The 12467-nt window shown below is 30.3% G+C and overlaps 1 long non-coding RNA gene across 1 annotated transcript; it reads left to right on the forward strand.

Annotated features, from left to right (window-relative positions):
* Window positions 1-457: 457 nt before the first annotated feature.
* LOC140452276 (uncharacterized) lies at window positions 458-8361 on the forward strand. Its single transcript, XR_011952160.1, has 3 exons — window positions 458-578; window positions 1208-1414; window positions 6378-8361. It is a non-coding gene; the product is annotated as an uncharacterized lncRNA (long non-coding RNA).
* The last annotated feature ends 4106 nt before the right edge of the window (window positions 8362-12467 follow it).

A 12467-nucleotide genomic window follows, 5' to 3' on the forward strand; every position in this document is an offset into this window, starting at 1 on the left:
CAATTGGAGCGTTGGCTTTGCATGGTTTTAGAAAGTTTGGATAAATCTGGCTCATAACTTGTTGTTTTAAGTTTCAAACACGAATTTTCATTTGTTAGTTGGCTTCTTAGTTTACTTTTAATTATATTCATGCAAGAGAACGCTTGCTCGCAAGAATATGTCGATCCGAAGATAGTTAGTAGGTACTCCAAATGCCAAATCATTGCGTGTAGAACTAAAGAGCCGCAGCTTCACATCCAAAGAGCCGCATGCGGCTCGCTAGCCGCAGGTTGCCGACACCTCGACACCTGGCCTAGGGATATATTATTTTAGCCTTTATGAACTTCTTCATGAATTTATTGTTGGTGTAAAGCCCGTATTAGAAATCTTTGTAAGTGTTCTGTGCTTAGATTATAAAACCACAATCTTGGCAAAGATTGTTTTCTGCTGTCGACTGTCATTGTCATAAAAGTTTTATGTATAAGTGTTTTTTTTCCCACCTGGAGAGTGGAGAGAGGTTGTATTATAATAGTTCTGTGCAGAAGTGAATTACAATTCAAAACGCAGGTGGGAAAAAAAAAAAACAAAACTTAATAGAGGTAACTAACTTCCTATCATTATAAACTTTAATTTAATTTTTAGTTGTATATAAGTAATTTTGATTATATATAATCAATTGAAAAAAAAACAAAGTTTAAAGAGGTTTAAAAATGGTGGATAGCACAGGGGGGGTTGGCCCCCTAGTGTTGAGATGGTAATAAGTAAAATAGATGATTCAGATTTAGAATGCAATATAAATTTAGACAAAACATTTGTTGAAAATAATGATAATTCGGAGACCCCTAATCAACATGACAGTAAAAAAGACAAAAACAGTATTCTTATCAGTATAGCCACGCTGGCCCATTTGAGGTCTATATGGAATCAAAAATCAATAACGTCGGAAATTATAGTTTTTTAAAGCTAAATATATACATGATAAGAATATTGAGAATGTACAAAAAATTAATAAAAAAGGTAAAAACCGAATTAGCATTGTTTTTAAGAAATGGGAATGTGCTAATAAATTCCTTTCAAATATAGAGATTAAAAATTATGTTATTAATTAGTTTTTCGGGTACATCCTCAGTAAATATTAAAATTTTGGAGGTAAGATGTTTTAAAAGAAAATCAAAATATGATTCAGACAAATATATAAATACAGAGACAGTTGCTTTTACCTTTTCAGGAAAACAAATTCCAAAAGAGGTTTCTATGTATGGGATTCGCTTTAGGGTAAAGCCATATGATTCCGGTGGTTCAATGCTACCATTGTTTTCATTTTGGACATACAAAAAATCAATGTAGAGGGAATAAAAAATGTAAAAATTGTGCTGATAAAGCACATGAAGGTGAATGTATGATGAAATGTCTCCATTGTAATAGTAATTTTCATGTAAGTACTTTTAAAGAGTGTCCTGAATATGTCAGACAACCGAATATTAAAGCTGTTATGCCTTTAGATAATCTCTCTTATTTTGAGGCAAGTGAAAAGGTATCCATATGTCTCCAATAAAAAGTTATCAAAAGAAAATACATTTAGAGTAAGCCAGGACGAATTTCCACCTCTATTAAATCAGGTTAATATACCAGATAGAATCCCAATTAATGAGTGTTAAATATAAAATATTCGAAGTAACCCAGAACAGTGGTTTAGTAATAAAAAAACAGAAAATAGCGGGAACAAAAATAAAATAAAAATAAACGAGTCAAGTAAAACTTGTGACAGAGAGCTTCATAATCAGAATTTAATATCTCCAAACGGGAGATTTGAAGAGGGACCCTTCTGTGCTAGTTCTAAAATTTTTATCCCTGGATGTTCACGTACAGAATAACTAGAGAGGGAAACTAAAAAAATATTGAATGAAATACTAAAAAAGCTGAATTGGAGACATAAGGAAGACCTAATCACCTACCTGAACAAGCTAATTACACATGAAACATCAACAAATAGAAAATTATTAGATCTAGATGGATCCCAAGAATCCATACATCCTACAATGGAACATAAAAAGTTTAAACAGTAATTATAATAGTTTAAAGATTTTTATACATGATTTTAACCCTAAAGTAATATTATTAAATGAAACATGGTTAAAAATAAATCATCATTTTTATTTAAGAGGGTATAAAATACATTGATTGGATAGATTAGATGGTTATTGTGGTATTGCTACTGCTGTTGATAATAGTTTGGATCATAAAATAGTATATACTTATAACAATAATAATAGTAAAATTCAAATTTTACCAGTTAAAATAATTGATTGGGACATTACAATCATTAATATTTATATTCATCCTGGTGTAAAAATAGATTTAAATGGATGAATAATTTCCGACTCTCTAGAGGATTTGGATATAGTTCGTTGCAATGATGGAAGATCCACACGGACTACACTTTTAGGTCAGAATGCTTCAGCAGTAGATCTAACACTAATCTCCTCGGAAATAGCGAACATATGTCAATGTAATGTGTTAGAGGACTCGGGTGGTAGTGATCATTTCCCAAAGATGTGTAAAATCCAGACACAAATTCAACATACATCTATCCAAAAAAGTTACAAAAGAAACATTAAAAATGCCAATTGGGAAAAATACTGTTCAAAAATAGAAGAACTAATGAAAAGTGGGTGTAAAGAATATAGCACCTTTACACAAATTATGGAGAAGGTGAGTGATGAAGAAATACTCTTTTTGGAAACAAAAAAGCTCACAGGAAAAAAGAAAAGTCCTCCGTGGTGGGACAAGGAATGCTCAAATTTAATTAAAATGAGGAAAGAGAAAATCAAAAAATACAAAGAAGATGCAAGTACTGATAATTATATTGAAATCAAAAAAATCTTTGCCTATAGTAAAAATATATTTAAAAATAATAAAAGAAATAGTTTTTGATGCTTTTGTAATGGACTAAACAGGGACACTCATCTAGCAGAAATATGGCGAACTGTTAAACAGTTCTCCACATATCAAAATGCAATTATTATTGCCAAACTTCTCAGCAAACACATAGCTTTGGAAATATTAGATAAATTGAATAGAAAAGATCCAATCCAATGAGGATGTGGAAGGCATTTCTAGAGAGTAAATAATAAGTGTCATTAAAAAAAGGATAAGGCTACTGGTTTAGATCTAATAACATATAGTATGATTGGCAGACATCCTCAGGTAGCATTAGAATCACTGTCAATAATATTTAATCAAATAATTAACAGAAAAGCTGGATTTCCACAAGAATGGAAAAATACTCTTGTTATTCCTTTCTTAAAACCCTATAAACATCCATTAGGTGCAGACAATTATAGAAATATTGCACTAGTCATGTGTTGGTAAAATACTCCAAAATATTATTCAATTAAGAATTGAACAAATAATTAAAACAAATTGTATATTGAATCCAAACAGTTAGGATTTAGAAGAAATAAAGGATGTAACGATAATTTAGCTTTAATATAAGAACAGGATTTAGTAAAAATTTAAATACAATCGCAATTTTTTTGGATATTAGTAGGGCATATGATACTGTCAATACATTTTTGCTATATAAATATCTAATAAAGTATGGCATTCCAACAACCTATGCAAACCTAATCATGCAATTCTTGCTCAATAGAAATATTTATATCAAAGATAAATCAAACAATATACTAGGTCCAATCCAAGCATCAACTGCATTACCACAAAGGTCACCTCTCAGTCCAATATTGTTTAATTTGTACATAAAGTCCTTACATGATTTAATCAAACCTGAAATGGAGTGCTTCCAATATGCAGATGATTTTGTAATTCTGGTACAAGGGTCAGATTATATATATATATATATATATATATATATATATATATATATATATATATATATATATATATAAATCAATTAATTCCTTAAATACTTATTTACAAAAATTACAGGAGTGGTTTGAAACACACAACTTTCAAATCTCAGCACATAAATCAAAAGCAATAATATTTAGAAAAAGAGCCCAAGCTTATAACTTCCCCCACCTTATGTACCAAAACATGGAAATCCCATGGAAAAATGAAATAAAGCATCTGGAGTTCCATCTACAGTGTAACTTGAATATGACAATTCAAATAGATGATATAATAGCTAAAGCAAACAAAGGAATTAATGTTATGATAGCAATTTGTGGTACAAAATGGGGAGCTGACCCAAACATTCTTTTAAGCTTATACAAAGGGATAGTAAGATCTCATTTAGATTATGCAGCCAATCTTTAAAATCCTTGCAGTAAAAGTCGGGAACTGAATAAAGTTAGAACAAGTACAAAATGTGGCCTTAAGGATTATAACAGGTTATCTACATTCTACACCAATTTTAATATTACAAGCGGAATGTTCAGTATCCACACTAAAAGTTAGAAGGGAAATATTGGCTCATAAAAATATATTGAAACAAATGTCTGAAAAAAATAACATAGTAATAAGAAGTTTAAACAAGTTAAATGAAGCTATAAATGCAAATAACAAATTTTGGAAGAACAAAGACTATACCAGACTACTCATTAGCATATACAGACATACTCAAAAAATCAAAAAATATAATCTGATACAAAATTAATCCCATATATGAAGTAGAAAGAAAAATTCTTTTATATCCTATTACAATTAAGAGACTAGAATATGAAAAATATGAAATTGAATCTAATGAAATGTTTTTAGCAAAATATGGTGGAACATATAGTAATTATACTTATGTATATACAGATGGATCTATCGACCCACAAACAAACCAATCCGGATTTTTGAATTTATATACCACAGATTAATTATAAATTTTCATCAAGACTCCATAATTACACACAAATCTGTACAACTAAAATGATAGCTATATATAAAGCTATCTCTGTGTGCATTGAGAAGGGGATCATAAAAGCAGTTATCTTTGTGGATTCAAAAAGTGCTTTATCCAAAATTTCCAGTCTCAAATGGATTATGTAACCATAATGGGATTCTCAATAGGAATAGAATGGGTACCTGGACATCAGGGGATTAAAGGTAATGAGGTAGTTGATAGGTTGGCGAATAATGGGAGATAATTAAGAGTACCATATGATATAAAAAATGTTAGTACAGATATCTTTTGTGTTACAAAAAAAGGCATTTTAACACAATTCTACAATGAATGGCATTCCCAAATTAAAGATAAAGATCCAAACTATTGCAGATTGCAATGTGATTTCCCCATAAAACCATGGTATGCCAAATGTGGGTATTATATGGGCAGAAATACTATAACAAATATTAATCGTTTACATAGTGGACATTGCAAAACTCCTTGCTATCTCTACAAAATAGGTAAAACAGAAACACAGATATGTGAATGCGGAACCATTGGAACAGTGATCCATATATTCTTTGAATGTCCCATAAACAAACACAAAAATATGGATCTGTATTTAGAACTATTAAAAGCAGGAATAGAGACTCCAATATCTTTACATATTCTATATAAACCCTCTGACAAAGTTATAAAAATAATTAATAAATTCATCAAATTTTTTCAAATAGATCTATAAAAAAACAAAAATATTTTTTACTTGTCAAAATTAAAAAAATAAAATAAATTTAGAAAATACTGGAAATATCCTAACATACGAAAATTTACGTCCTTAAAATCCTTAATCCTAACCGAAGGTAGCTTTACCCATAAACCTAATGTGACAATGTTTGGAAGCTACCCGCAAACGAAGAACACAATGAGGAAAGTCTAATCTAACCAACATTAAATGTAGGTAACCGTAACACTTCCTCCCCCTATATTATGGCCTTAGACAAGGATTCCTTGTCTAAGTTATAGGCAGTTATAGGAACATATAGGAAGAAGATAAACAAATGGAAAAGGTGATCTTTCAGCATGGTACCAGAGAACTAATGGTACAATGAATTTCAGTGATTTCAGTATCACCCAGCTGTCAATTAGCAAGCAGTAAACAAACAGAAGTAGAAATTTATCCCTGGTTGTGCATTGCCTAGAGCAAGACGAGCATAACCTTACATGTACTGGGTAAATGATTATATAATCGAAACCCAAAAAAAAACAAAGAAGAAGAAGAGAAGTAGTTGGTATAATTCATGGGGTATAATTATTTTGTTTATATTTGGATGGAATTGCAAATATTGTAGGCACTTCCTTCTACATGTATTGTGTCTATTGTATTAAGTAAGTAAACTTTGCTAATGTATATATCTGTACATCGGAACCATAAGACACATGTCATGTCTACTTTTTTGTTAAAATAAATATTGTATGTATCCTGTTATGACAGTATGTCCTAGCCCTACTAGATTCTATTTTAGAACCAAAATTCCAAAATTAAAACACTATGTTCCTTTTCTAGTTAGAGCCATACAGCACTATGAGTACTAAGTGTCTTATGCCCCTAAAGTAACAAACAAGGTCACATCCCTTTAACAATGTTATGTACACAGGTTCATATTAAAGGAGAGTTTGACAAAACCAATGAAGGGTTTCAATGCTTTGTTGACGTTTGTTAATATTCCAACTTTTATATTGTGTTTTCTTCGATAATTCAATGAGTTCCTGTGCTAAAAAACTTGTACTGCTGGCATGAGCTGCTGAAGAAAGTGAGTATAATTTCTTGTATAGTAAATTACACACAAATCTTAATTTACTCTGATAATAATTACTCTAGAAATAATTATTAAACAGTGAACTCTGTAGTTTTAGAAAAGGGTCTATATTACATTAAAATTTAATAAGTTTTAAATTTAATTATTACAACTGGATAAACTTTAAAATTCTGATCAATGTCATACCAAAGAATATAGACACATAAAAGGACAGTTCAAATGGCCAATTTGGTTATGGTTATTATACTTCAAAACACTCCTCAAGAGGGCGACTGCATAAGCTCACACCGTGGCCGTCGGCTTAAAACCATAATGAAATATGTAGTTAGGGGGAAGTGGGAAAGGAGTATGAACCGAGCTATTTATTTAACTTAAGTTGACTTTACATTACATGATTTTATCATATGACAATATCATATGAGATTGGTTATGATTCCTTGTTTCTATGATGTTTTAAGAAATCATGTTTACACTGAATGATAAAGCTGTGACTTATGATATGAGTGACAATGAGGTTATATTGATTTTTCTTTTGGTTATTTACTTAGAGTAGGGAATTCTACTCGTCAAAGGAGTGACCGCAACGATAACAACAGTGAAGCCGAGTGACAATACTTTAGCGGCGGCCCTGACACCTGTCATGCTTTAATTGAATGAAAACGTAAACATCTGAGTTGTTTGGAAATTATGACACATTGGGCTAGAGATAACATGGAGGTTTCAGATTATGTTGAATTTTGAGATTCTCTACGATAACACGTCTGCACCATTTGTAAAACGGAAACTTACTACAAACAAAGAACCGTTACTTATTTCGTCAGAAGCTTATTTTCAAGTCAGGCAAGGCGAAGTTGGTACATTATATTACAAGGCAAACTTTGAGGAAGATTTTCGAGTCGTTGATCATAAACGAAAGAAAAAAAGGTACATTAAAATAGCCTGATTCTTTATCAGCTGTACGTAGTACACAAAAACCTATTACCGAAAATAAGTATAAAGATATTATATCACTGATACCTTTCCTTCCGTCATATTGCCATGATTTTTACAAAAATTTGAGTTATGGTGATAACACTCATTACGAGTACCCCCTGCCAGACGCAGATGTTGAGGTCGACGTTATGGAACCAAATTAATAGTTCTAAGCTTTATTGCTCGTATTTACAGATACAAGTAATGCATTTTATTATATGAACGTTTATAATACTTTATATTCTTATAAATAACAATAAAAATTGACATACCGTTTTTTTATTTTTTATAACAAACATATTTTTTTTGGAGTTACAAAACACCATGTCATTTCAAAGTTCTACAAAAAAAATTAAACCGAAACTATATGTATATTGAAAATAGGATAAGTGACATTTCTTGCAAAAATGGATTGATGGTACCATTGAGAATTTTAACAGAAAAAAAGTAAAGTCATATCTGGTTCCTTCTTACTTTTTCAAAATGTTCTCTATTTTGTTTTAATTCAAGGTTAGTTAAAACTTTGCAAATTTTTTTATGAAAAAAGGGACAAAAACTTTTTCCAAAATGAACATTTCTTAAATCAACATCTTAAATGAACATCTTCTTAAAATGAGCTTTCTTAAATTTCAAAAATGAAGCCAAAAGTGCATATGATGAATGTGTAAATATGAGCGTTTTCGACAAAGCACAAATTCTCCTTAACCTTTGATATCTTAAAAATAAATAATTGGTACAGAAAATTTGAATTAAAAAAAATAAAAAAATGTATTTATTAACATTCTTATTTATTTTTTAGATTAAAAAAAAACAAATCAACTTATTGGCCTACACGGAAGTACGAAGAACATCAAAACTTACCCCTAAAGCAAGAAAGCTGTATAGAATAGCCTCCAATTTGAGAAAATCTGTTAAAAGATTAAATTTTAACTGTTTAAATCTCAGAGGAAAGGTTAAAAAAATGGAAACTATTAATTATTCTACAGATTATTTAAAAGCAGCTTCAAATAAACCAACATACGATTTTATAATGTCCCAAATAAGATGCTAGGATAAGCACCCCAAAGGAAGGAGATATTCTCTTGATGAGAAAATCCTTTTTTTTATCTTTTTTGAAACAAAGCCCGAATGGTTACAAATTATTTAGAAAATTGTTTGCAGCTTCTTCAAGAAAGACTCTAATAAATCTTTTAAAGAAAATATCTTTTAATACTGGCATAAATCCAGTTATTATGGAGTCATTATTGGTCAAGGTACAGTCTATGTCTGAGAGCGATAAGATGTGTACCATCATTTTGGATGAAATGTCTTTGGATCCTACACTTCAGTATAATAAATGGAAAGATTTTGTAGAGGGGTTTCAAGACAATGGGGAACATACTAGAAAGCCTGTAATTGTAGACAAGTTATGGTTTTCATGGCAAGGGTTATATGTAAAAAATGGAAACAACTCTGGTATATCACTTTAATGAATCTGCTATGAGTAAGATATTCTTGTAAAAGTCATTAAAGAAATTGTGATAGCTTGTCAACAAGTAAGCCTTTTAGTAAAAACCATTATTTGCGAAAGAGGGTCATCAAATGTAGGTGCGATGAAGAGGCTATATGAGGAAACAAATGAATATTTTATTCGGAAAGGAGAAGATAATAGTCTCTTTGGTGGTGTTCTCATTGGTGGTAAAGAGGTAGTTCCTTTATGTGATCCTCCACATTTACTAAAAGGTGTGAGAAATATTTTTTTAAATATAATTCAAATGGAGAAAGGCACAATATGAAGTTGCTAAATGGGATCATATAAAGAAACTCTTCGAAATTGAGGGCACTGAAGATGATGATTATAAATTATGTAAAAATCTAACCATTTCCCATATAAACAACAGTAAAAAGATGAAAGTGTCTGTTGCTACCCAAACTTTTATCAACAATGTAGCAGAAAATAGAAGATGATGATTATAAATTATGTAAAAATCTAACCGTTTTCAATATAAACAACAGTAAAAAGATGAAAGTGTCTGTTGCTGCCCAAACTTTTAGCAACAATGTAGCAGCAGTCATGCGGAGATTGGCTTTGAACAACAAAAGCAATCATCCAGACAGCTTGCCTCAAGATGCTGAAAGTACATCAGAATTTCTGCTTTTTATGGATAAGGCATTTGATAGCATTAACGGTGCCTCTATAAACCAAAAACATGGCAAGCTGTTAAAATGTGCTGTTACTGCTACATCCCCACATTTAAAATTTTGGTCAGAAGCAATAAATGTTTTTAGCTCCATGGAGTTTCTTAGTGATAAAAGAAAACGAATTGTACCTCCATCAATAAAAACCTGGATCCACACTTTAAAGGGGTTTTCTTACTTGTCCAAAAAACTATTAAAAGATCTTAAATTTTTATGTCCTCGAAATTTAAACCAGGATCCTTTGGAGAATTTTTTTAGGTGTATTCAAAGCTATGGAGCTAGAAATATTAACCTTAATTCAGCATTTTTTGTCAATTCATTTAAACCTTTAATTAGTAATCATTTTATGGCAAGTCAGTATAACAATTTTAATTGTGAAAATGACAATTTACAGGCTTTAGATGATCTGAAACATATGTTAACTTTCTAAATTAACCCAACGGCACAACAAATAATTTGTTTTCTGATGAAAGTATATCCGAATTTAAACCGGAATATAGTACTTTGTTAAGAAGGGGGAAGTTAACGTATGTTGCAGGATTCGTTGCCAAAAAAGTGTTGAAAACTATTAAAATTTGTACCTAGTCTGTGCAGGGCACAATTAATAGGGGGGGATATATCACGTCCAGACTATTCTATAATTGAAGCAATCTCCCAATGCATTATTATTGCCAACTACAAACTTTAATAATTTTTTTTCAAAAATGTATTTTTATATTGGAAAGTGTTATCCCTCAAATCTGCCATTATGAAAATGTATCTGTTACATTAAAAACAGTTTTAAAACATGTTTGTAGAGATGATGTTTTTTCTTGTGAAAACCATAATTTGTTTGACATTATAACAGAATATATAATTAAATTTCATTTATTTGTTTGGGTAAAGAATATAAATAATATTCTCTTAGTCAAAAGATAGTATTAAATTGTATGCATTTAAGAAGTTTGAAAAACATAAAAAGATATTAAAGAGGGTTACAGAAGTTACAAAAATACATTACAAAATATTTTTTGTGTTTTACAAAAAATTTTATGTTTAGTATATTTTTAAAATAATATTCCTGTATATATTCTATTTTATTTCATGCTCAGCATCTTCATTAAGTTTTAAAATAGTGTTTCTATTATCACTGTTTTCTTGCTGATTTTTTGCTTTAGTCATTTTCACAGCATTTCGAATGGTTTTTCTTTTTAGAAGTTTTTTTTTGCTGCTTGTCCACTAATCAAATTCCACCCATTTTCAATCAACGAGTAATGTTGACAAGGTGGATTTGCTATGCACTGCAAACATTACTGAGAAGTAAGGAATATTCTTTTACGTTACTTTGCATGCATGTAATTTAAAAATTTTGTGTTAATTTCGGCGCTGCCTTAATATCAGGATTGATGTGCTTATAAACTCTGCAATGTTACATAAAGATACTGGAAATATTTTAATTTTATTATCAGCTCCTATTTTTTATTAAAAGTTTTTAAAATAATTTTCATGTATATATTCTAGTTTGTTTGATGCTCAGTATCATAACGTTTTTAAAATCATTTTGGTACTTTTCTGTAAATTGTGACGTTAATTTTTTAAATAAATATTTTAATTTTTGAATTTTGTTTTTCTACTTTTCCTATTATTTGCAGTCCGTTCATAATTGCAGTAAAAGTCTCCACAATGTAATGCAAATTACAAAAAAAAAAAATCGTTAATGTTAATGTAAGAAACAATTGTCAATTATTTTTATAATTTGCATTATGTTGTAGAATCTTGTTTTACTACAATAATTAGTAATAAAGCTTATTCGAACGTTTAAAATACCCGCCGCGTCATTACCCATTTAGTTCGTGATTAAACTGGACAGCCGACGCTGTATCCATTGCAATTTTACGTATTAAAGAGTTGCCTATCTATCTTGAGTATATATATACCTAATCTATGGTCCTGATTTAGGTGATATCATGATTTAGGTGTCTGTCACCTCTTCAGGACGTGGTTCGTTTTGTGAGTATTGGCACTGCTGGGGTCGTTGTGCCTCATTGGTGGTATTGGCTCGGTGGATGTTGACTCATGTGGAGGAGGTAGCTTTCCAGAGTAGTCAGAGGTAAAAGGATTGATGCTAAAACGGTTCTTTTCAGAAATTATTTTTTGTTAATGGTTATGAATGATATGTGACTGAATTTAAATATATAAATAATTGAATATGAATTAATGTCGAGTTGAGAGCAGCTCTGGCCTCATATCCTATGTTATGATAAATCCTAGGCAGGTTTCTCTATTTTAATTTTTATATTTTCAAACTATATGGGACTTTGTTTATCTATTTAACAAATTTGAAAAAAATATCAACAATAGTATGTTCGCTACAAATTGAATCTTTGATAAGGTACAGCACTTATCCTGTCCTGTGAAACAAAGGTTAATGGTAATAAAAACCAGTTAGCTCGAATAACAATATATTTTACAAAAAAAAAACAGATGGTTTAAGATTCATCGTCTGTGAAAAATATGTTGTCTTGCTGTTCAATATCATTGTTGTCGGCAATTTGCTTTATCTTCTTTTTGTTGTAGTTGTCAGTTCTTTGTAGAAGTTATGATAAATTGGCGGTATAAAATCTAACAGATTTTGAAGATCTTTGTACTTGGCTGGATTGATTGGATTTTGTTGCCTGGTTTTTCTTTTAAGATCTGGAAATATTTCA

The sequence above is a fragment of the Diabrotica undecimpunctata genome, chromosome 10, assembly GCF_040954645.1.
Source record: "Diabrotica undecimpunctata isolate CICGRU chromosome 10, icDiaUnde3, whole genome shotgun sequence".
Taxonomy (NCBI): Eukaryota; Metazoa; Arthropoda; class Insecta; order Coleoptera; family Chrysomelidae; genus Diabrotica; species Diabrotica undecimpunctata.